The sequence below is a fragment of the Crocuta crocuta genome, unplaced genomic scaffold, assembly GCF_008692635.1.
Source record: "Crocuta crocuta isolate KB4526 unplaced genomic scaffold, BGI_CrCroc_1.0 scaffold134, whole genome shotgun sequence".
In the NCBI taxonomy this organism is placed as follows: Eukaryota; Metazoa; Chordata; class Mammalia; order Carnivora; family Hyaenidae; genus Crocuta; species Crocuta crocuta.
The window spans coordinates 2,100,071-2,126,723 of NW_027530183.1; the positions used below are offsets into that span (position 1 = coordinate 2,100,071).

General features: G+C 39.7%; 1 protein-coding gene and 1 pseudogene across 1 annotated transcript in view; one reads left to right on the top strand and one right to left on the bottom strand.

The window, feature by feature from the left end:
* The first annotated feature begins 464 nt into the window (after positions 1–464).
* Positions 465–26,653, top strand: part of ABCG2 (ATP binding cassette subfamily G member 2 (JR blood group)) — a 139,929-nt gene continuing 113,740 nt past the window's right edge. The window contains exons 1-2 of the mRNA XM_077765126.1: positions 465–693; positions 777–978. The gene's annotated coding sequence lies outside the window, so the exon portion shown is untranslated. The remainder of the gene's footprint in view (positions 694–776; positions 979–26,653) is intronic.
* LOC144232292 (copper transport protein ATOX1 pseudogene) lies at positions 4,765–5,156 on the bottom strand (annotated as a pseudogene).

Consider the following 26,653-nt stretch of genomic DNA (forward strand, 5'->3'; position numbering starts at 1 on the left):
ATAACACACACATGCTTTGCTTAGTTATATTCCAGACAAGATATCTCTGCTTTGCCCATGCTTACAGCACAGCCAAATGGTCAACTATGTAAATGTCCTATTATTGCATTTGACGTCATCGTGTTTTCAGAATAGAAATGCCTATTTAATACGGTCCTACCTTCCTATTCTATTTCTGGCTTAGAAAAGGAGAACATGAGCAGGCTAGCATCTTCTAAAGATAGCCTCTCTCTCCTCCTCCGATCACTGGTGGGTCTTTGCCCTGAAACCTAACACTGTCCTTGCTTTGGTTTCTTTCACTTCCTTCCAAATCTGCTGTCTTCCTGCTTGTACTTTTTTGCCAAAAGGCAGGGCCTATGAGAGGAGACCCCCCCCTCCCCGATTTCGTCAGAGCTGACAAAAGACAGGAAGTTTACACAGAGCAAAATGATTTGCTAGGACTGACTTTGACCCTTCCTCAAGCTGTTGCTTGTGTCAGAGATGCTGCTGTCAGGATTCTGTTGCACAAAGAGAAAGATAAAAAAAATATCTCCGACTCGTGCATTTTCTCCCTTTCCCATCCTCTTGCCAGGAATGTTGAAAATGGATCCCAGGCTGATTGGAGGCATTAGGCCATCAGTTTGAATCCCAGTGGTCGAGAAAGAAATGTGGGTAATAACTAGCTGCTGGTGGAGAAGAAAGGAACTCAAGGAGGTATGAGAACCATTCATTTTACCCTGGACATTTCCCCAAGGCTAGTTTTTTCCGGTAAGCCTCTGTCTTCCTGGTTGTTGCAGGACCTGGCGGAGGAGCTGTTCCATTTCCTCTCCGATTCTTTCTCTTACCTCCTGAGGGCTGGCAAAAGTGAGCTCCTGGAACTTTCAAGAGCGGCAGTCTCTATAAGAAAACCTGTAAGGGGAGAAGTCTTCTTGGTATCACCACTTCCTCTCAACCAAGGCTCAGGTTGCTTTCCTTCGAGCACCGCACTTCAAAAGCGAAGTAAGTCATCTTTTTTTTTTTTTCAAGTGTTCATACTAAGTAGAGAATCTTGATTCAATTTTGGTATGGGCTTTAACAAATGCATCACGTAAACCAGTACTTCTCATACTTTAACGTGAATATGAATCACCTGGAAAGTTAGTTAAAAAGCGGCAGAGTTCTGTGGGTCTGGTTTGGGCCTGAGACTCTGCATTTCTGCAGCCTTGCAGGCAACCTCAGATCTGCTGGTCCATGGACCATGCCTTGAGTAACAAGGCCTTAAGTCCTGTACGATTTTTGCTTTTCAGGGAAAAGAATGCAGGGGGCGGGGGTGGGGGGGAGGGTGCTGGTGGAATGAAGGGACTTAACCCAGTACATGATCTATGTAGAGCACCTAAAAAGAAAATCAGTCACCATCCCTGCTTTAGCGGACTATCTGCAGAATTTAAGGTGTCTGTTAAACAGGTCCTAGATGTGGGAAGCTAAGTCACCCCAAGTGAGAGAGAATGGTGGGCTGCTCCTTACACTGCATGGGTCACTTTGAGCAGAGCCAGAAATCTTTTTTTAATTGTTGTAATTTACAGGATTAAGTGTCCATATCATGCCTCGACCAGTATAGCTAGTGGTCACTTTGAACATTTCAGCTTCAGTTAAAAATTATGCCTGCTTAAAAAATAACTGGTGTCCCTACCACCTACCATTTGGAGGTAAAGACTGTAAGACATAGGTATCCATTATATGGTTTTAAGTCAATTCAAGTGAGGGATATACGTAATAGGTTTTGTTTTCTTATGAGAGGCCTTTAAACCCTCCCAGTAGTAGCTCCCTGTCTTAAGTGATTCACATTTATCTGAAAGCTGCTTTTAATCCAAGAGGAAAAAAATGAATACAGAGGAAATGTACCTATTCTGTCCCTAGTTGAGGGGAGGAAATAGCAGTGGGAGAAAAGAGAGTGGTGGCCTGGGATATCCTAGCTTTGTGAAATGAATAAAAGAAGCCCCAGCCTAGAAATCAAATTCTTACCCACACATGTATGAGCCTTCCAGAATGGTGGCTCATGTCTTCCTCAGCCAGAGAAATGTGCTAGAAACAGAATAAGTAAAGTATAAATTGTGTTGTTTTGATGAATGAACATGCGGAAACTATTTGTCATTAAGTCAAGAACTATGCAATGGAGGCAAAGGTCAGAGGAATAGACAGGCCTCGTGAAGCATAGGATGAACCCAATAAACCATCCCAGACAGGGGGGAATTGCTTCTGTTTGACATAAACTTCAAATAATATCTCTTTCCATTATGGGGTATAACCAGAGATGATATTTAAAAATTTAACAACCTGAGTGGCACAAACATTGACCAATCAGAACAGAAGCTACTGTAAACAGCCCGTATAACAGCAAATGCTAGGCCATAAGAATGTATAGGACTGAACACTGGCCTAAGCTATTACAGGTTTTAATTAAATATTTCTGGGGGGAGAAATTATAAAGCTACAGATGAGTTCAGGGATATATAATGATATTCCGACCACCATCTACCAAAGCTCTGGCCCCATTTTCTCAGTGAGGACACTTCCCTCTTTTCTGTCTTGTGAAGCCCAAAGCAACCCCTCATTCACATACTGCTGTGTATCCTACAACCTGCACTAAAGAGAATTCTTTGAAGTCACTGCAAGATTCAAAATCCTATCCACTTTCTGAGTAGCAGAGAAGATGAATATATTCTATTGTAAAGAGTTACAGCAGAAAATGAAACTTGATCACCGTGTTATCCTTCCGTACAAAGCATTGTCACATACATTATCTCACTTGATTTTCACGAACATCATGGAGTATAGGTCAAGGGGATTATTATTTTAACTTGTTATTTAAGAAATTGAGGCTCTGGTTAAGCAATTTGCTAAAAGGCACACAGCTGGTTAGTAGGCATGTGGACTTGACCCAGGCCTGATTGCTTGAAGTTCAGGTTCATCCTGTACTTTTTTTCATCCTCTCAAGTGTTTCTCAGGACTTTTGACAACCTATATTGTTCTGTACTAGGATCTATTTTAATGTCATAATTTGAGACCTTTGTATGTTAAAAAGAATTTGATTTCTACTTCTTTTGTCAAAATTATTCTCATGCTTGTCTTAAGCTTTGCCTCCATTAAGGCCATTACTCCACAGGAGTTAAGTGTTTTAGAGCAGTGAGTCTCAAACTTAATCATGCTTAAAAATCACCTAAGGAGCTTGCTGAAACTCAGATTCCTGAGCCCTACCTCCAGAGACTCTGACTCGGTGGGTCAGGGCTCGAGCCTGAGAACTCGCATTTTTAATAAGCTTCCAGATGAACCTAATGTTCCTAGCCAGAGACCATGCTTTTAGACTATAGGCACAGCTTCAGTATTTATTTTATTTTATTTTATTTTATTTTATTTTATTTTATTTCATTTTAGTCTTTTAATTTTTTTTTTTAAGATTCTGTTTTTAAGTAATCTCTATGGGCATCATGGGGCTTGAACTCACAACGCCAAGCTCAAGAGTTGCATGCTGTACCGACTGAGCCAGCCAGGTGCCCCTTCAGTCAGTATTTTAAATATATATATATTTTTAATGTTTATTTATTTTTGAAGGAGAGAGAGAGACAGAGAGTGAGTAGGAGAAGAGCAGAGAGAGAGGGAGACATAGAATCCAAAGTAGACTCCAGGCTCTGAGCTGTCAACACAGAGCCTGATACGGGACTTGAACCCACAAACCATGAGATCATTACCTGAGCCGAAGTCAGACCCTCAACCAACTGAGCCACTTGGGCACTCCAGTCAGTATTTTAAAATAACATCATCATGGCTTAATGTGCTTAATAGCACAGATTATAGAGCCAGAATTCCTGAGTCTGAATATTGATGCCCTCACTTACACAAGCTGTGTAATTCTGGGAAAGTTAACCCTTCTGTGCCTCAGTTTCCTAATCTATAAAATAGAGACAATGATACTACCTACCTTAGAAGATAGTTGTGAGCATTAAATGGCTTAGCAGTGCCATGCCCTCTCTAGACATGTTTACTCTTTTATTACTAAGTCTTACTCAACTCATAATTTACAATGGAAACATGAGTAATAAGAATTTACACATATATCAAATGTTCTTTGATGTAAATGTTACCTGTTACTTAATCATGAGACAAACGTGCTGTTATGTTATTTGTGTGAGTTGATGTCCCAGACTGTCAGCTAGCACTTCCCACCAATGGGAGAGAGAGCAGATGATGTTGAGAAGTTGGCAAGAGCTTGGTAAGTCAGGACCTTACAGGTCATCCTCGGGATTTGGACTTAACTCTAACAGTGATGAAAGCCATCAATATAGTTTGGAGCTGGGGAGTACAATCACAATTACTTTTTAGGAATTTTCGTGCTGTGGGGCACCTGGGTGGCTCAGTCCGTTAAGGGTCCGACTTCGGCTCAGGTCACCATCTCCCGGCTCGTAGGTTCAAGCCCCATATCGGGCTCTCTGCTGACAGGCAGCTCAGAGCCTGGAGGTTGTTTCAGATTCTGTGTCTCCCTCTCTCTCTGACCCTCCCTGGTCACATACTCTCTCTCTCTCTCTCAGAAATAAATGAAACATTTAAAAAAATTTTTTTAAATAAGGAATTTTTGTGCCACAGTTGGAGGCTAGTTTGGAAGAAGGTGAGGTTATAGGCAGAGGCTATTTTAATGGACTGTTATGATTATCCAGAAGAGAATTAATAACGGCTTGAACAAAAGCAGTAGGGTAAGTTCAGAGCAGCTCCCATGGTTCATGTGACAAAACCTGGATGAAACCTTTTTTTTTTTTTTCCCACCAATGTGGCTCGATTTTATTGCAGGGAAGTTAGGGAGGAGCAGGGCAGGTGAGGGTCTCTGTGGGAACTCCCATTGCTGAGAAGGACTTCCAGGCCCCTTGTCTGTCCACAAGGCAGGAGAGGATCAGAGGCCTGCCCCCTTTGGTCCATCTTGGGCCCAGGGGTCCAGGCCCTCACTACTTGGGGCCGAGGTAGGAAACAGCTTTTCCTGTTTTTTGCAAGGTCTCCAGCAGAAGGTCCACAGTGTGCTCAGAGTTGATGCAAACCTTCTTGTTGGGTAGGTCAGTGTCAAACTCGACTCCTCCTAGCTTGTTGAGCACCCGACTGACCGCACTGGAGCAGCCTTCACAGTTAATGTCCACAGAGAACTCGTGTTTCGGCATGACGATGGATGTGGTGACAACTATGCCTCTGGCTGGCTCTGAGAATATGTCATGAATCAGAGAGGAAATTTGATCTGTTCTAAACTCCTTAGCTTACACCTCTTCCCTATATCAAAACCCCACTAGGCTGAGGATTGAGCCTAACTCCTATGTAGTCCCAGTTCCTAGCTCCTAGTAGGACCCTGATGGATATTTGGTGAGTGAATGGGTGAGGAAGAACAAATCACATCCTCTGTGTGGTCTACAGGTTTCTGTGATCTGGCTCTTACTTATCTCTCACATCTCACCTTTCTCCTCTCTCACCTTTATTCTGGTCACATTTGCCATCCTTTGGACCTTCCAAAATGCCTAACTGTGACCTCCAGTCCAGAGTGTCACACTACTGCCTTTAGGGCAAATCTGTCCTGCCACCTATTATTATAGATAACATTTTATTGGAACACACCCACAACCATTTGATTGTGTATTGTTTATGGCTACCTTAGTGTTAAAATAGCTGGGTAGAGTTATTGTGACAGAGACTACAGAGACAGAGGCCTGTGAAGCCCCATATATTTATTATCTGGCCCTTTACAGAAACAGTTTACTGATTCCTACTCTAGTTCTTTGAAATTGCTGTGACCTCTGATTTAAAACTCTAACCTCAGGGCACCTAGGTGGCTCAGCTGGTTGAGCGTCTGACTTTGGCTCAGGTTGTGATCTCATGGTTCGTGGGTTCGAGCCCCACATCAGGCTCTGTGCTGACAGCTGTGTCTCCCTCTCTCTCTGCCCTTCCCCCACTCATACTCTGTCTCACTTATCTCTCAAAAATAAGTAAATTTTAAAAAATTAAAAAAATAAAACTCTAACCTCAACAAAACTATAGTAATTAAAAAAACCTGTGGTACTGGCATAAAGAAGAACATACAGACCAATCAAATAGAGTGGAGAGCCCCCAAATAATCTCTCAGGTATGTTCTCAAATTATTTCTGGCAAGGATATCAAGGCCATTCAATGGGGAAAAGACAGTCTTTTCGAAAAATGGTGCTAGGAAAATTGGACATCCACATGCAGAAGGATTGTCAGACCCTTATCTTACACCGTAGAGAAAAATTAAGCCAAAATGAACCAAAGGCCTAAAACATAAGAGTGAAAAGTATAAAACTCTTAGATGGAAACATAGGAGAAAAGCTTCATGACACTGGATTTGCCAGTGATTTCTTGGAAATAATACCAAAAGCACAGGCAACAAAGAAAAACTAGATAAATCGAACTTCAAAATTAAAAACCTCTATGTATCAAAGTACATTATTAAAGTAAAAAGACAACCCACATGATGGCAGAAAATATTTGCAAATCATCTAAAAGGAGTTAATATGTAGAATATATAAAGAATTCCTACAGCTTAACAACAGAAGCCAAACAACTCGATTAAAAAAGGTCAAAAGGCTTGAATAGACAGTTCTCCAAAGAAGATATACGAATGGCCAATAAGCACATAAAAAGATGCTTTGCATCACTAATCACTAGGGAAATATAAATCAAAACCACAGTGAGATGCCATTTCATACTCACTAGATGGCCATAATAATAATAATAATAAAGGTACAAAACAAGAGTTGGTATGGATCTGAAGAAACTGCAACCTTCATGCTTTGCAGGAAGGAATGTAAAATGGTGTTAGGTGCTATGGAAAACAGTTTAGCACTTCTTCAAAAAATTAAAGATATAATTACCATATGATCCAGCAATTTCACTTCTGGATATGCACTAAAAGAATTGAAAGCAGGCACTTAAATAGACATTTTATACTTGTATTCATAGCAACATCGTTCACAAAAGCACAAAGATGAACAACAGAAGAATACCACAAATGTGGTATATACATACAATGGAATATTCATTTTAAAAAATTTTGATGCATGAAAGGGTGCCTGGGTGGCTCAGTCCGTTAAGCATCCAACTTCAGCTCAGGTCATGATCTCATGTCTCATGAGTTCGAGCCCTGCATTGGGCTCTGTGCTGACGGCTCAGAGTCTAGATTCTACTTCAGATTCTGTGTGTCTCTCTTTCTCTGCCCCTTTCCCTATCAAAAATAAATAAATGTTTAAAAAAATTTAAATAATAATAAAAAAAATTCTGACACATGAATGAGCCTTGGTGATATTATGCTAAGTGAAATATGCTCATCATCAAAGGACAAACACTGTATGATTACACTTATATGAAGTACCTAAGAGGAGTCAAATTCATAAAACAGAAAGTAGAATAGTGGTTGCCACAGGAGAGTGAGGAGTTATTGATTAGTGGGTGCAGAGTTTCAGTTTGAGAAAATGAGAGAAGTTCTGGAGATGGGTGATGGCAATAGTTGCACAACAATGTACATGTACTTAATGTCACAAACCTCTACTCTTAAAAAATGGTAAATTTGGGGGTTCCTGGGTGACTCAGTCAGTTAAGCATCCAATTTCAGCTCAGGTTATGATCTCAAAGTTTGTGAGTTCAAGGCCCACATCAGGCTCCTCCCTGAGAGTGTGGAGCCTGCTTGGGATTCTCTCTTTCTCTCTGTCTGCCCCTCCCCTACTTGTGCTCTTTCTCCAAATAAAATAAACTTTAAAAATGATAAATTTCATGTTATAGATATTTTACCACAGCAAAAGAAAAAAAAGCAACAGGTCTTTGCATGGCTGGTTCTTATTTTTTAGTTTTCAGCTGAAGTGGTATTTCTTCAAGGAGGACTCCCATTACTCTTTGTAACTTCCTTATATCACATGTCACTCTCTGAAATGACTACATATCTATATTTCTATATCTATATATATATCATCTCTCTTCATAGAATGTAAGCTTCCTGAGGATAGGGTCTTTGTCTAATCCAAATCTACATCCTAACACTTTGTTCTTAACACATGGTAGATGCCCAGTATATATTTGTGGGATAAATATAGTTGACTATTGAACAACATGCATTTGAACTGTGTGGGTCTACTTATACATGGATTTTTCTGATAAATATATTGGAAAATTTTTGGAGATTTGTAACAATTTGAAAAAAACTCAGAGATGAACTGCGTAGCCTACATATATCAGAAAATTAAGAAGCTAGATATGTCATGAATGCATAAATATATGTAGATACTATTTTGTCATTTGTTACTATAAAATATACACAAATGTATTATAAAAAGTTAAAATTTATCAAAACTTATGCACACAAATACAAACCATACATGCTGCCACTTATGGTCAAAAGAATTGTAAACAAATGCAAAGATGCAGTATTAAATCATAAGTACGTAAAATTAACTGTAGCACATATTATACTACTGCAAGAATTTTGTATCCATCTCTCCTAGCAATGGTGGTGAGCTAGTATTTCCAGTATTGCCAGTATCCATTTAAAATGCTGTTATGATAATAATCTCCATATGACCAGTTTTTCTCTCCAGTATATTGTGTATCACAGTAAAATGTGTTCTCAAGTTTCTTGCATGTTTTTCACCATGCTTTAGTGCAACACTGTAAACCTTGAATAATGCCATGCGACCCATGAAAAGAGTCACTAGTGATGCTCAAAGTGCTTTGAAGAAGCAGAGGAAAGTCAGGGTGCCTGGGTGGCTCAGTCAGTTAAGCCTCCGACTTCAGATCAGGTCATGATCTGACGGCTCATGGGTTTGAGCCCCACGTCAGGCTCTGTGCTGACAGCTAGCTCAGAGCCTGGAACCTGTTTCAGATCCTGTATCTCCCTCTCTCTGACTCTTCCCTGCTCTCGCTGTCTCTTTTTCTCTCAGAAATAATTTTTAAAAAAAACATTAAAAAAAAGAGGCAGAGGAAAGTCATGACATGACAAGAAAAAGTTGAGTTGCTTGATATGTACTACATGTAGATTGAAGTCTGCAGTGTGGTGGCCTGCATTTCAGGATAAATGAATCCAGTGTAAGGAACATCATAAAAATAAATGAAAAGGAAATTGGTGAAGCTGTCACAAATGAGGGTGAAAATTTTGTACTTGTTGCAAAATACTTTTTTATCTCCTACTGAAAGTGCAGCTCTTATTTGGGTACAGGATTAGTATAAGAAAGGCATACCTATATACTCAAATATGATTCAAGAAAAAGTGAGGTCATTATATGACAATTTAAAGCAAAAGGAGGATGAAAATTCTAAAGCTGGAGAATTTAATGCCAGCAAAAGATAATTTGTTCATTTTAACAAGAAGTTTGGCTTGAAAAATGTCAAGAAAACAGGAGCAGCAGCTTTCACCAACCAAGATGCAGCCAGATGCGTTCTCAGACACCATTAAAAAAATCATTGAGGGGGTGCCTGGATGGCTCAATCGGGTGAGCACCTGACTCTTGGTTTCAGCTCAGGTCGTGATCTCACGGTTTGTGAGTTCAAGCCCCATGTTGGGCTCTGTGCTGGCAGTGTATCCTGAGCCTGCTTAGGATTCTCTCTTTGTCTCTCTAACCCTCCCCACCTCACACTCTCTCTGTCTCTCTCAAATAAATACAATAAAACTTAAAAAAAAAAAATCATTGAGGAGAAAGGACATCTGCCTGAACAGGTTTTTAATGCAGACCAAAGTGCCCTATTCTGAAAAAAGTGTCACAAAAGACATTTACTAGTAAGGAAGAGAAGCAAGCACCAGGATTTGAGGCAGGAAGGGATAGGCTAATGCTCGTATTTTGTGCAAATGCAGTCGGGTTTATGATCCAAACTGCCTTATCTATAAAGCTGCTAACCCTTGAGACTTGAAGGGGAAAGATAAACACCAGCTGCTACTGTTATGGTTGTACAACAAGAAAGCCTGGACAAGGAGAATGCTTTTTCTGGATTGGTTCCATCAGAACTTTGTTTCTAAAGTCCAGAAGTACCTTGCCAGTGAGGGACTGCCTTTTAACATTCTTTTGATTTTAGACAATGCCCTATCTACCCAGAACCCCATGAGATGTTCAAGTGGTCTACTTGCCCTCAAACACAATGTCTCTAATTCAACCTCTAGACCATGGAGTCATAAGGATCATTAAAGTTCAATACACGCAGTACTTTAGGGAAAGGACTGTCAATACTATGGGAGAAAACTACAATAGAGAGAACATTGTGAAAGTCTAGAAGGATTACATCATTGGAGATGCCATTGTTGTTATAGAAAAAGCCATGAAAGCCAACAAGCCCCAAACAATAAATTCCTGCTACAGAAGCTGCCCAGATGCTGTGACTGACTTCACAGAATTTACAACAGAGCCAAGGAAATCATGAAAGAGATTGTAAATATGGCAAAAAAGGTGGGGGGTGGTTATGGTGAAGGGTTTCAAGATCTGGATCTGGGGGAGACTTAAGAGCTAACAAACATCACACCGGAGGAATTCACAGCAGATGACTTGATGGAGATGAGTGCTTCCAAACCAGTGCCAGGCAATGAGGAGGAAGATGTAAAGAAGCAGCGCCAGAAAACAAACTGGCATTAAACAATCTGGCAGAAAGTTCTGGTTATTCAAGACTGCTTTGGAGTTCTTTTACAACATGGAACCTCTATGATATGGGCACTGAAACTAAAACAAATGGTGGAAGAGGATTGGTACTGGATAGGAACATTTTTAGAGAAAGGAAGAAGAAAAAAAGTCAGACAGAAATTACATGTATTTTCATAAAGTTACACCTAGTGTGCCTGCCTCTCCTGACTGCCTTTCCACCTCCTCCATCTGTCTTCCCTGAGACGAGACCAACCAACCCCCTTCCTCCTCCTCAGCCTACTCAACGTGAAGATGACAAGGAAGACCTTTTTAATGATCCACATCCACTCAATGAAAGTAAATAATCATCATGCCATACAGTTAATAAATATCTGTAGTGTATGTATGTGGCGTGTCTTTGTGTGAAAATCAAATAACTGTACAACAAGAGCCATACTGAGATGTTTCATGTCTTTATTGTCATCATTGCCTGAGTGTTCATCGTGTAGAACATTGTGTGCAAGAATTGTATGGAAGTGGATAGCCTATCCTTCCCCCTTACACAGGCATAAGGTGAGTGATGTTTAATGTAAAATTAATATTGTGTTAATTTTCTTACTGTTTTACAACTTTGCCTTCAGCAAATTACATTACTATATAGTATGCCTTTCTGTCTCTGTCTGTCTCTCTGTGTCTCTGTCTCTGTCTCTTTCTCAATTAGAATAAGTATATATGAGCCTATCATTACAAGTAAGTGGTATTTTTAAAAAAATGTAACATTATTTCCAATACCGTATTATGGGGGGCACCTGGCTGGCTCAGTAAGTGGAGCATGTGATTCTTGATCTTGGGGTTGTGAGTTCAAGCCCCACATTGGGCCTAGAGCTTACTTTTAAAAAAGGGGACAATACTGTATTATGAATATAATACTATATGCCATAAAATTTTTGTAGTGATTCATTCATTAATATATTAGCTAGGCTACTATAGAGCAATCATATTGTTGCTTCTTCATTATCAATGCATGATTATACCTATAAATTAATATGATTTCTTTTTCACATTATCTTTTCATTTTTGTTAATTTTTTAAATGTTTATTTATTTTTGAGAGAGAGACAGAGCACACACAGGGGAGGAGCAGAGAGGGAGGGAGACACAAATTCTGAAGCAAGCTCCAGGCTCCCAGCTGTCAGCACTGAGCCTGATGTGGGGCTCAAGCTCACAAACAATGAGATCATGACCTGAGCTCAAGTCAGATGCTCAACTGACTGACACATCCAGGTGCCCCTATCTTTTCATTTTTAAAGTCCGGTTTTAGTAATATATATAACATCTGTAGTCTTTTGTATCATATAAGATAGTATTGAGTTGCAGCCACTCTGGAAAACAGTATGGGGGTTCCTCAAAAAGTTAAAAATAGAGCTACCCTATGACCCACCAATTGCACTCTCAATATTTACCGAAAAGATACAAAAATACTGATTCAAATACATGTACCCTGATGTTTATAGCAGCATTATCAACAGTAGCCAAATTATGGAAAGAACTCAGATGTCCATCAACTGATGAATGGATAAAGAAGATGTGGTATATAAATGCAATGGAATATTACTTAGCCATAAAAAACAATGAAATCTTGCCATTTGCAATGATGTGAATGGAGATAGAGAGTATTATGCTAAGTGAAATAAGTCAGTCAGAGAAAGACAACATGATTTCAGTCATATGTGAAATTTTAGAAACAAAAGAAATGAGCAATGGGACAGAGAGAGAGAGAGAGGAAGGCAAACCAAGAAACAGACTCTTAACTGTAGAAAACAAAATGATCATTACCAGAGGGAGGTGAGTGGGGGTATGGGCGAAATAGGTGATGGGGATTAAGGAGTGTACTTGTGATGAGCACTGGATGCTGTTGGGAAATGTTGAATCACTATATTGTACAACTGAAACTAATATTACACTGTATGTTAACTAACTAGAATTTAAATAAGAACTTAAGGGGCGCCTGGGTGGCTCAGTCAGGTAAGGGTTTGGCTCTGGTCATGATCTCATGGCTTGTGTGATCAAGCCGCATGTCAGCCTCTGTGCTGGGTGTGGAGCCTGCTTAGAATTCTATCCCTTTCTCCTTCCGCCCCTCACCCTACCTCAACAAATATATGAATAAATAAAAACTTTTAAGGAAAAGCAATATTGAGGTAGATACTGAGAGATGATTCATCTTATAAACAATGTAAACTTAGAGTATCAATAAATATAGTACAGTATTATAAATGTATTCTTTCTTCCTTACAATTTTAATAACATTTTCTCTCGTCTATTTTGTTGTATATAACATATGAAATATGTGTTAATCAAATGTTTATGTTATCAGTAAGGCTCCCGATAAACAGTAGGCTATTAGTAGTTTTGGGGGGAGTCAAAAGTGGGATTTTTGACTGCACTGGTGGTGGGTACCCCTAATCTTCAAGTTGTTCAAGGATCCACTGTAATAAAAACAGCTCAATGAGAAAAGAGAAAGGGCTCCACCTGGAGGTTGTATTAGTAAGTGTATTCTGTGGGAGTTTTAAAAGTGTAATATTCAAAAGTCAAAGCCAAACTGAAAATGTAATTTCAGTAGTGTTAGCTGTGATGGTGGAGTGAAAGGGCCTGAAGAAGAAATGAATCAAACATATTTGTATAAAGTATTTCCATATGAAGTCCCTTCTTTCCATATGAACTCCCTCCTCAGCCTCCCAATTCCTAGGTCTTCAGCAGTTCCCCTCCTTCCTCTGTATGGATCACCCACTCATTTACTTCCTGTCTATGGCTGCTTTCATGAGACAGTGCCAGAATGGAGTGGTTGCTATAGCAACTGCATGGCTCACAATCCCAAAGTATTTACTCTCTAGCCTTTTACAGAAGCTTGTCAGCCAATCCCTAATGTAGATAAAAATAATAGACTGGAGACATTTATTTACTATTCCCCAAGAACTTTCATGATCTTTATTCAAATCAATTCAGAAATATTTATTGAGGGCCTGCTATGTTTCAGGCACAGTCTTAGGCACCAAGGGTAGAACAGTGAATGAAATAGAACCCTGCTCTTGTAAAGCTCACCTTCTAGTGGGAAAAGACAGATAATAAACAATAACAAAATAAATAATATAGTATGTTAGAAGGTGAGAAGGGCTAGAGAGAAAGGTATAATAAGGGAAGGGATAATCAGGAAGACAAGAAGGAGGTTTTGCAATTTTAAACAGAGTGGAGGTGGGATGCCTGGGTGGCTCAGTCACTTCAGCGTCCGACTCTTGATATCAGCTCAGGTCATGATCTCTCTGTGGGATCAAGCCCTGCTTCAGGCTCCATGCTGACAGCACAGAGCTTGCTTGGGATTCTCTCCCTCCCTCTTCCTCTTCCCCTCCCCTTCTCATGCTCTCTCTCTCTCTCAAAATAAATTTAAAAAAAATAGAGTGGAAGAAATAATTTAGGTAAGGGAAATGGAGGCAGGAGAGTGTCTAGCACGGTAGAGAAACACCTTAGGAAGTCAGCGTGGATGGAGGAACTATTCTTTCCCGTGGTCCCCACACTCGTGCACTCTGGCCCTGTGCAATATTGGCTGCTAGTTTATTGCATACATTCTGTGCTGTGGGAGAACATCCTAGCATTACATGGGGTACCAGCTGGCCCTACAATTGAATCTTCAGCAGCCCAGATCACTGTTCTATCAAACCAACTGCTTCTGCAAGATGGAGGTATGTGGTGGACTTTGAAAGCATGAGCCTGTCTCTAAACCTGTCTGTTCATAATGTATGACCATAGTCAGAGACGGTTATATGGGTTACCATGGCAATAGGTGAGACATCCTATAACTTCAGGACAGTAGAGTTGGCAGAAGCTCTGCAGGCAGGGAAAGTACATTTTTACCCAGGATATGCAGCTATCCCTGAGAACATAAATAATGGTTCCCTTTATGATGGGAAGAGTTCATCATAACCAACTGCTACCTGTCACCCTGGACAGTGGGTACTATATCAGTACCTTAGTATTGGCTTCTGCTGTTGGCAGATAACACTGAGCAGTAGTCATTGGCAAAATGGTCTTGGGGAGGTAAAAACCATGTTGTTAGCTCATACTTCCTCCTATGCTGCTATGGCCATGTTGTGCATGGACGTGTTGAGCAAGCATTGGGATGCCTGGAGAAAGAGGCTTCCTTACATTTGCAGAAGAGATCCTCTTGATCATCTGATTTTTGACAGCCTCTGCAATCATGGATACCCTCTATTGGATATATGCTTGACATTTAAATATTCTCACACTCCAAGAGGCCCATACACAGTCAATCTTGTCACCTAGCTCCCTGCTGACAGTCCAATCCATTGGCCACTGCCCATAAGTAATTATAGGTCTTTGTACCTCAGGCCATAAAACAACCAACCAAATATACTCCTCAAAGTTCTGTCTGCCTGGAGGATTTCCCTTCCTCATGGTCTTCTGTGGTCATGCTGAATGGATCATAGTACAGTGAACATCCACTTTTTGTCAGTGTAGTATCAGGTAAAGAACCATCTGAAGACTAGACCTGTGCTTCATTCCCTTCTGTGAAATGTTCCCTGTGAATTCCCCAAGAGGACTCCCATATAGCTTGAGGAAAAGGTAAGAAAATGGTAGAAAAAGGTATCTTGGTAGTTGGAGCCAACGGTTATACGCATTTCTTGTGCTTCTGGACCTGCTAGGACCTGGTCTCCTACACACTACTTCCATGTTACAGTGGAAACGTTGCTGTGTGCCTCCAGCTTTGTAGCTCATCATGGGAAGTTCGGGTTGTGTAGTCATCAGGTAGTGTGTGGTCATATGTTCAGTCTCAAACACTTGGGCCAGTAGCAAGCCAGGAGCTCCTTTTCAAGGGGAGAATATTTGTCATCCGAGGAGGTATGCTAAACATCTAGAGGTCTGTGTTGTGACAATCCCACTGGAGCCTGCCTCAAGCTATATATACAATCTTTCTCTGCAAGTTTATTTCTAATACCATTTGGTCTGCCAGGTCCTAGGGCTCAAGAGGCAAGGCAGCTTCTTTTGAAGCCTTAAGAAGTTTCTTGTACCTTGCTCCATTAAAAAATGGTAGCTTTACAAGTTATTAAATGAAATGGTTTGGAGCAACATGCTATATATGACATGCATTGCTTTGAAATTTGAAAGAAGCAAGTATGGTGGGTTTTCGTTTTGTTTTTACTTCATGAGACAGAAGCTTGTGTCTCATTTTAGAAGAGCTATCCTATCATTCCCCAAGTGATGGAGCCTCTACAAATATCACTAATGTACGAGACCTATTAAATTTTATGGAATTTAACTCCTACCGTTTGGCATATATGTAAATAAGGTATTTTTGATACTTGTTTCTTTCTGCTTGCCAGATCCAATTGGCATAATGACATTAATATATAGAATTGGTGTGATGTCCTCTGGAATATCAAGACAATCAAGGTTCCTCTCAACTATATTATGATGGCAAGAGAGAAGATATAGCCATGGGACATGAACATAAATGCATACTTTGCTCCTGCTATGGAAATAAATACAAATGGTGTTTGATTTTTCTTATTAACTAGAAAGGAAAATAAAACATTTGATAAGTCAAGAGTTGTATACCAGGTACCAAGTGCTGTGTTGATTGTCTTCACTAAAGAAACAACAGCTTGAATGGCTGCTGATATTGGAATCACCACCTGATTAAGACCACAGTCATCTGATGTCATTCAGTATGATCCATCTGACTTTTGTACCAGCTAAACAGATGAATTACATAGGAAGGGTAGAGGAATCACCACCCCTGTATCACTAATCTCTGTTGTTGGTATTAATCCCTGCAATTCTCTCAGGAATGTGGTGTTACTTTGGGGTCCATGTCTTGGTACAGAGGAGGCAGGAGTGGGTGGGCAGTCCCAGGGAGTTCTATTTGATGCTTCCTGCCATAACAGTTGTCCCTCCATGTGGGGTCCAAGTTTAACTAACTTAGGTGAATATTCCATCTATCTGTTCATCTCCATAAGTTGCTACTCTGAATTTTTGAAACTGGTGGCATTTTTTGTCCCTGAGAGTCCATGTCATTTCAGAAACAGTATCTAATAATTTCCAGAATCACTGGGTATTCCTTTCCTCTACTGTATAGTCACCCAGCAAAAATCTTTGAGGCAATACTCTTGAAGGTGTCTCCCTGAACCAGCGACCATTAGCACTACTTATAAACTCATTAAAAATGAAAATTCAGAGGCATTGCACCAGTCCCACTAAGTCAGAATCCCTGGGATTGGGCGTTAAGAATCAGTGTTGTAATGAGTTCCTAGCACATTTAAAGAGACACTGGCTTAGATCAGTACTTCACTACAAAATGATTTTGCCCCNATTTCAGAAAAAGAACAAGTAATTTTTTTAGTATACATATGCCCTATGCAATAGTTTGAATCTGAAATTCAAATTCAATCTGTGTTTTTATTTGCTAAATCTGGTAATCTACTCTCCAGAGGATATTTGGTAATGTTTTGGCAAACACTTTGGTTGTCACAACTGGAGAAGAGGGTATGTATGTGTGCTACCAGCACCTTGTGGGTACAGACTAGATATACTACTAAACATCCTATAATGTACAAGATAACCACCCACAACAAAGAAATACCCAGGCCAAACACTCAGTAGTACAGAGGCTGAGAAATGCTAGCTTGGTGGAAGATTTGTGGTATACACCTATGGCTGTGTTGCAGTATCTTTTCTCAGAAGCACCCAGATTTTCCCCCTCATGGAGGCTCTTAGTTTCCAAAATGATTTATGTCTGGATATTGGGTACAAGGCATACTTTGGCAACTTGGGTTAAGTTCTGCCTACCAGATTTAGATATTTTTTTCTACATACATAAGTTAAATAACATCTTAGCATGCTGTCAGTTTACGAATTCTTGGGACTCCAAAATCAATTAGGCATTGGCACAAAGCACAGAAAGTCAAAACATTGATTTCTTTATTTTTTTATTAAAAATTTTTCGCGTCGGGCTCTGTGCTGACTGCCAGCTCAGAGCCTGGAGCCTGTTTCAGTCTGTGACTCCCTCTCTCTCTGACCCTCCCCTGCTCACGCTGTCTCTCTCTGTCTCCTAGAAATAAAAAAAAAAAAAAAAATTTTTCTTTAATTTGAGAGAGAGTTTTTCAATTTGCCTGATTCAGGAAGGAGTAGAGAAATACAGAGAGAGATAGAGAATCGCAAGCAGACTCCACACTCAGCCTGGAGACCAATTCGGGGCTTGATCCCACAACCCTGGGATCATGACCTGAGATGCAATCAAGAGTCAGACACTCAACTGACTGAACCACCCAGGTACCCCAAAACACTGATTATATGCCCCATCTGTGGCTTGTTGTGGTCATTGCCCCATATTGTTTCTAACAGTTCAGCACTATACCAGGCCTTTACCACACCGAATCCCTGTATTCCCATTGATATAAGTATACAGTTTTCATTGCTGCCTCATCTGCCTATATGTCTGAGCTGCAGAGCTCTGCAAGGATGCTGGTGCATTTGCTAATGTCTCGGTGAGAAGAGAGTCTTTTAGACCTTCCCAGAGGCGTGTAGTCAGAGGCTGTTTGAGGAGGTTGCATATAATGGATCCATTCTTATTTTCCCAAAACTTGGCATTCCTTTGCCAAGAGTATGCTAGAGAATATCTGGCATTTCAACCACATTAACTCTGTTATTGTTGAGTCCAGGTTTTCATAAGCCGACATTTTCAAACTGGTAGGGCTATCCCCAGTAGTCCAATCAACATGTTATATTCCTAACCCTGGAGGGAGTGCACCTATGTTAATGATCTTGGCTTGACTGAATATATTTTATCCCCATTGGCTTAACACTTTTAGAATCTATACACTCAGCTGCTCCCCAGACTTCTGCTGATACATGTTAGCAAAATCATGGAACTCTTGTTAGGAAATAGGTGGCGCCCTCCCAGGCCAGGTTCCCACTACTCTCTTGGAGGTATTGTTCTAATTTCTTTTGCTTCACGACCAAACTCTCTAAAACCCAGAGGCCTAAAACAGCAAATTGTTGTTATGTCTCATGGTTCTGATGAAAAGGATTTGAGAGAGAATGGGAGAGGGATTGATTGGAGAAGTGAGTATAGAGAATTTTTTTGAAGAATTTTATTGCAAAAGAGAGCAGAGCAATATAGCAGTGGTCAGAAGATGTGAGATGAAGAGATATGTTGTTGAAGATGAAAGAAAAAAACAGCATGTCTGTATGCTGTTGGGAATGATCCAGTAGTAAGAGATAGATACAGAATAGACATACTTACATAGATATATCAGTATATAGTATATAGATACATAGATATAGATAGTATATATACCTATTTACTATATCCATATCCATATCTGTATGTGATGATGTATAAGAAAAAGGAGATGGGATTTACTGCAAAGTGGAGACATTGTCTCAGGCCTTAGACAGGAACATAGATATTCATCTAGACCAGAATGATAGAGGGAAGGCAGAGTATGCTGATAGATGGGTAGATATCGTAGAGAGAATTTAGAAGTCTCTTGCTTGCTTCAGTTTTCTCAGTGAAGTAGGAAATAAGGTTATCAGCTGAGGAGGACTATGGGAGAGGGTAATGAGTAGCAAGAAGACACTGTGACACATTGAAATAGGAAAAAAGAAGGGTGAATGGTCTAGGGGAGTATAGTATACATTTCTGGGCACCTTTGAGGGTCCCAGCATTAAGGTCATGATCATGAATTTAAAATCAGATGAATTGGGGTTCCTGGGTGGCTCAGTCAGTTGGGCATCCAACTCTTGGTTTTGGCTTAGGTCATGATCTCACAGTTCATCAGTTCAAGCCCCACGTTGGGCACCATGCTGCCCGTGCAGAGCCTGCTTGGGATTCCCTCATTCTCCCTCCTTTTCTGCCTCTCCCCCACTCACACACATGTGCATGCTCTCTCTCAAAATAAATACATAAACTTAAAAAAATTAAAAATAATAAAGTCAAATGAATTGTTATTCTTAGGTGTTTTTCTCCACCCACATTCAGCAGCAAGGATATAGGCACAGAGTGGGGGAGATGTGGATTTAAGGAGACTTTGTGGTTTGGCCAAGCACTGGCAATGCAAAAGAAGAACAAGGGAGTTTGAGGGTGTTTGCTAGGGTATTATTGTAATGAATGGTCGTGGAATTGCATCTAAGATGGAGACTAAAGTGAACAGCAGGGGATGAGGCAAGTTAAATATTAGCAAAATTAATGGATTGTACATTCTATGGTGGTCAAAGGTTTGTTGGAGTTGGGTTGCTAGGAGTTAGGTGGAAAGATGGGATCTGGTGGTCAGAGAGCAAGATAGATAAGATGGCGTTGGTAATGACCGTGTCTATGGTGTGATCTGGGAGTGTACAACTGAGGCAGGGTGGAGAACAAAGACATTGGAGGAGAGGTTAAGGTAGTCAGAGGGCAGCGTGCTGAGAAAATTACCTATGTTTGTATTGAATTTACCATGAAGCAGGACAGAAGTAGCATTAGTCTCAAGATAGCAGCAATGGTGAGAAGCAGTCAGTGATAAAGTCTGATGACATGAAACTCAAAGTTAAGATCTATGTGGAGAAATTAGTAGTAGATGATCTATTTTGGGATGTTCACATTCTGTGGTGGCTTCTCCTCCTAGAACAAGCAATATCAGTGTGACATTCCCCAATGTAACCTCAAGGAAAATGTTTTCATGCTTTAACACAAGAGGGTGCCAGAGTCTTGCAAGGGATTATTTTTGCATTTCCTCCTGTCAAAGCCAGAACAACCTTAGTTACTTTTGAGAGTGAAAGGGAACAAAATAATTATTTGGGGCACTACATGCAAAGTGGGACTTTCTTATGCAAACTGGGACATATGCTTACATTCTGCTCTGCACTATAAAAGCATGGCCAATTTAATTATGAGCTAAGTCTACACTAAGAGCTCTAATTCCAAAAATCGCTATAAGTATTTTTGACACACATTAGAAAGACAAAAATGACCAAACTCACTTTTTATCTTGAAGAGATCAAGAAAGACTTTCCCTCCACCCCACTTTCCTAATGATATTTATTGCCTCTCTTATTTTTCCCTTCAGTGTATACAGGTTTGACTGTATCTTTTTGATTAATTGTTTTATATATTTGGGTGTTTCTGAATTCAGTGCATAGACATTTATAATTGTTAGCTCTCCCTGATGAATAGACCCTGTAATTATTATATAATGCCCTCCTTCAGCTCTTGTTACTGCCTTTACTTTAAAGTCCAGTTTGTCTGATATACATATGGCTACTCCAGCTTTCTTCTGACTTCCAGTAGCATGATAGATATTTCTCCATCCCCTCACTTTCAATCTGAAGGTGTCCTCAGGTCTAAAATGAGTCTTTTGTAGACAGCAAACAAATAGATGGGTCTTGTTTTTTGTTTGTTTGTTTGTTTTTAATCCATTCTGATACCCTAGATCTTTTGATTTGAGCATTTAGTCCATTTACATTCAGTGTTATTGTTGAAAAATATGGGTTTAGAGTCATTGTGTTCTCTGTAGGATACATGCTTGTAGTGGTGTCTCTGGTACTTTGTGTTCCTTGCAACATTTCCCTCATAGAGTTCCCCTTAGGATCTCTTGTAGGGCTGGTTTAGTGGTGATGAATTCCTTCAATTTTTGTTTGTTTGGGAAAACCTTTATCTCTCCTTCTATTCTGAATGACAGGCTTGCTGGACAGAGGATTCTTGGCTGCATATTTTTTGTGTTCATCACATTGAAGATTTCCTACCATTCCTTTCTGGCCTGCCAAGTTTCAGTAGATAGGGTAGTAGTCTGCTATTACCCTTCTGTGTCTACCTTTGTATGTAAAGGCCCTTTTATCCATAGCTGCTTTCAGAATTCAGAGAGAGGGAGCAGGCTCCAGACTTTGAACTGTCATTGTTTATTTCTTCTTTTAGACATGATTTAAATGCTGAAAACATTAAGAAATTGATACTGAAAATGGTTCTTCTTAAGGGCTCTGTTTATCACATTCTCCTTTCTTAATTAGACAAACTGTTCTTTATTCTTAGTAAGTTTTAAAAAAATGAACTCTTGTGTATGTTTTTCTATCTATCATCTATCTATGTATCTGTCTGTCTGTCTATCTACCTATCATCTATCTATCTATCTATCTATCTATCTATCTATCTATCTATCTATCTATCTATCAATCATCTCTAGCTGTCAGTAATGCAGTATTAACATTATGGGTCTTATTTCTACCATTCTTTTTGTTTTGGAGATGCACCCTCATCATCACTTAATGGGGCTTAATGTAAATAATGATGTGGGAAACAAAGGCAGAAGGAAATGGCAGATAACATTGTTTCCTTATAACCTGTAGCCCATTGATAAACACTTGAGGCAGGTAGAATGTAACATTTCTCCAGAACTCCCTACTGTCTTAATGCTTTGCTAGAGGGAAAAACAACCTTAGCTTGACAATAGCTAGGCCTCCAGGATCCTGTGAGTCTTTTTAGCATATGAAAGTCCTTTTGGAGACTTCCCCAGGTCTTTACCTCCCCCAACTCCCAAATACATAATCAGCCTCTCTTCACAATTCCTAGACAGCTCTTCCTGCCCACAGGTCCTCTCCCTGTGCTTTAATAAAATCACCTTTTTGCACCGAAGATGTCTCAAGAATTTTTTCTTGGCTATGGGCTCCAGACCCCCACTACCACTCCAACACTGCATCAGTAGCACAAGAAAATAAGTGGGAAAATAAGACTGCTGGGGAGAACACTTCAAAACCAACTACAAATGGGTTTTGTATAAACTACAATTTGCTTTGGTCTCCTCCAACACAAGAATATTGGATTATTTGCATCTTAACATGTAATCGTATCTAATGTGATCAAAAGATATTTAATTACCAATTCATATATGAATTAACCATGTTCTAAGCCTATTTGGGACACTCTCAAAGTAATACTCCCACAGAGAGAGCTTAGATTTTTTTTTTTAAGATGTGTTTTTAAATGTATATGAAGAGAGATTTACTACTAAGGCAAAAACATGAGAAACATGTTCAGTTCTATTAGAACCAGGTCAAAAAAATCATTGACAGTTGAGGAGAGGGTGAATACCAGAAGGGGTTTCTGTTTGCGTATTCATTTTGTCTTTATGTTATCTTTGAGCAAGAAAAAACTCAGTATACTGCAAATACCATATTCTCTTGAATCTAAAATTCATCATTTTATTATTATTCTATATGCCAACAATATAATCCCTGCTAATTAAACTGGGAAAAAAAGGTTTCTCCTTACTTAGAATTTTTTTTTCTACTTATTGAACTTTGATTAGAGGTGTTTAAAAATCATATGTTACTTTGTGCATGCCAAAAAAGGAAAATTTAAAAAAAAAACAAAATTAAGTGGTTGTTATTCCTAAAACTTCTTTACTTTTAGAGACTAACTCTTCTGAATCACTTTTGACTCAGTCATGGGTGTCTTTGGTTTTTCACACAACAGTGACCTCTATGCCTTCAAGAGAGTTGGAATAGGGGCACCTGGGTGGCTCAGTCAGTTAAGCATCTGACTTTGGCTTGGGTCATGATCTCATGGTTTGTGGGTTTGAGCCCCACATGGGGTTCTGTGCTGACAGCTTGGAGCCTGGAGCCTGCTTCGGATTCTGTGTCTTCCTCTCTCTCTGCCCCTCCCTTGCTTGTATGCTCTTCTCTCTCTCTCTTTCTCTCTCTCTCACAAGAAAAGAAAAGAAAGAAAGAAAAAAGAAAAAAAGAAAAGAAAAAAAAGAGTGTTGGTATACAGCTACTTAAAATAATCCATAAAGGAATTAAAAGCCATTGTTGCTAGGCTGCTTAGCTGCTTTGCAGTTATATACAGCTGGCCTACACTAAACACTGCTAAATATATCAGCCCACCTTCTAAGAACCATAGGATTCCTAGAGGTAAAGAGTGGTCCACTCTAGTTTCAGAAATTTTCATCCAAGCTGTGATCCTGATATGTTGATGTTCAGGTCTGTACAAGCAATGATAACTATGTTATGAGTGCTGCCTGGCCAACAGTAATTGTAAGATACCCCTGATGAAAAAAGTGATCCTGATTTTAGGGATACTAAGATGGAAGAAAAAATGTGTATCTTAGAATCAAAAAATATGCTAGATGACTTTTATTAAGGCTCAATTTAAATCTCTTGCTCCATCTTCCCCAGGAAGCATGAAATTTTTCAAACTGTTAAAGTGGAAATAAATATTGTAACAAGCGAAAGAAACTGAGTTAGAAAAGGACAGAGAAATAGAACACTAATCAATGATTATGATCTCTAAACATAAATGTCACCTCCCCTGTGAAGCTTCTACCCCTCACCTCTGCTCACTAGGAGGGAGGAGAGAGAGCATGGGCTCTAGGTTCTGTGAATTCCTAGCTGTTATTCCTGGGGAATTTACCAAATGTCTTTGATCCTCTGTTTCCTCACCTGTAAAATAGGAGTAACAGTATTTACCTTTCCTAGTGTTTGTGAAGGTTAAGTGGGATTATATTTCAACAGAGCTTTCTATTTTTTTCCTTTGAACTACTGACCTTTTGTGTATCGTACATGAGGCAAATATTTCACCTATATCTTTGCTTGTGTACTTTTATCTTTCTTTCTTTAGAATATAAACTCCTTGAGAATAAGAACTGCCTCAATCTACAATGTTTTGTATATTGCGGGTACCCAAATTAGATTTGCTGAGTTAGTGAATTAATATATCCCAGTATGCCCAAATAATTTTTTATATGTGATTACAAAACCACTGTGTAATCAAGACTATCATCAAAAACTCGATTTCAGGAACAAGACCCTCATGACTGATCCTGGGCTGGGTTTGCTGGCTTGTCTCTACGGCTTGTGCTTCAAGTGGGCCCTGGTCAGGGTATTGGTTCTCACATCTCCTATTTGCCTATCATCCTCCAATGTCTCAACCCTGTTGAAACTATCCAGCTCCTTCCCCTCCATCAATGACCTCCACCTCTGAATTCTAATGCCTTGTTTATTGGACTGTCTATAAGTGCAGTCTGCTGATGACCTCTCAGTTTATCACTCTTTACAGCTTGACCAGCCCCCTGTCCAAGCTCTGCCCTCTGATGCTATTGGCATCTTGTGTGAGTCCTATTTACTTTCTAGGTGAAACAATCTGTTCTCAGTTATTTAGAAGCAGAAGAACCAGGAAACTGGAAATTGACAAGTGTCTTGATGCAGTAACTATGTCAAAACTGGAATTCAGCTTCAGTTAGCACATTTGAAGGGTGGGTATGGCAGAGAGAATGATATAGTATCTGGACTTCAGCATGACCTTCTAGTCTGGGTCTGAATCCTGGAGAAAGAAGACCTATGAGTGAAAGCTGATGGTCTGTTTTCAAAAGTGACATTTAAGATGTGGGTGTGATACATTAAGAAATATATATTATGTCTTTGTCCCTGGTTCCTGACAAGGATTCTAACACTTTTGCAGTTTCTTAACTGATAAGAGTGATAGGAGCATTTTTGAGGGTTTCATAATAAGACTTTCATTCTTATCTGAGTTTGTGCTAATAAGATGACTCTTGGATGCCAAAAGAATTTCAGGATGGAGGCTGGCTACCAGAGAAACTTACTGTGTGGTTAGGGAGTTGGATCTTGTAGTCTCACCCTCCTCACCTGTAGGGGAGAAGAAAAAGGGCTAGAAATTGAGCGCGATCACCAACAACCAGTGGTTTACTCAGCCATGCCTACATAATGGAACCTGCATCAAAATCCCTAAATGAGGAAGTGTGGAGGGTTTCAGGGTTGGTGAACTCATCTAGGTACTGAGAGGGCATGGAAGCTCAATGCCACTTCCTCCATTTGCCCTCTGCATCTCTTCTGGCTGGCTGTTCCTTAGTTGTATCCTTCATAACGAACTGGTAAGTGAATTGTTTTCCTGAGTTCTGTGAGCTGTCCTAGCAAATTATAAAACCTGAGGAGAGAATTGTGGGAACCCTTGATTAATAGATGGTTGGTCAAAAGTACATGTGGTAACCTGGGACTTGCAACTGGCCTCTGTAGTGGGGGAAGTTTTGTGGGACTGACGTTTAACCTGTGTAAACTATGCTAATTGTTGGTAGTTGGTATCAGAATTGAATTTAATTGTGGGACACTCAGTTCCCATTTGAAGAGTTGGAAAATTGGTTGGTGTGAGGAAAAAAGACCCTGAATATTTGGTGTTAAGTGTTTTGAGTAACAAGTGATGTGTGATGTCTTCCTTCCACTTCTGTGGGTCGTACAGTGTTCTGGTGCAGTAGGGACTAAAGAAAATGAAGCCTTGTTGTGACACTTTCAGGATTCTCATTCGGATTTTGGAGCCACTGTTTTTGTGTTAGTCAGCTAAGGTGGTGAAGCACTACTATCAAATGTTTTGTGAACATCAGACATTGAGGGGTTCACAATAGGAGAGTATTAGAAGATTTGTGTCAGAATGTGGCCCCAGAAAATATTTGGAAGCTGGAAGTCCTGCATAATGGAGATAGGGGCATAAATGAGTGATATTCAAATAATCACCATTCATGTGTCATCATTTGTGCCCTAACACTGGTGCTTCTTGGTAAAATTTCAAATTATGCCAATAGCCAAGAGTACACAGTCCAAGCAACATAGTTGATAAGCTTGGCTTGTCAGAATGCTGAAGCAGTTACTGAAGAGATGGTACATGGCTTTAGGGGCACACAGAAAGAATGAGGACTAGGACAAAGATTGTAAGAATCAGTAGTACCAGACTAATTATACTTCTTTCCAGTATAGTGGCTTTGCCTTGTTAAATTAAAGGAGTTTAATCTGGAGTATAATTTCCATAGATTATCAAAGAGACAACCCAGAAAACAGTAAATGATGTTAAAAATAAAATATAAAGCTATGGGGGCATTTTCTTCATAATATAGTTAACATTTATTTAAAATTACCGAAAAAAACAGTTGTAGTCAGTCATCAAATACAATCATTAATTAATGGTTTCTTCTCTAGAGGGTGCCTTCAGAAAGCCTTGACTTTGAGAATTGCTAGTAAAAA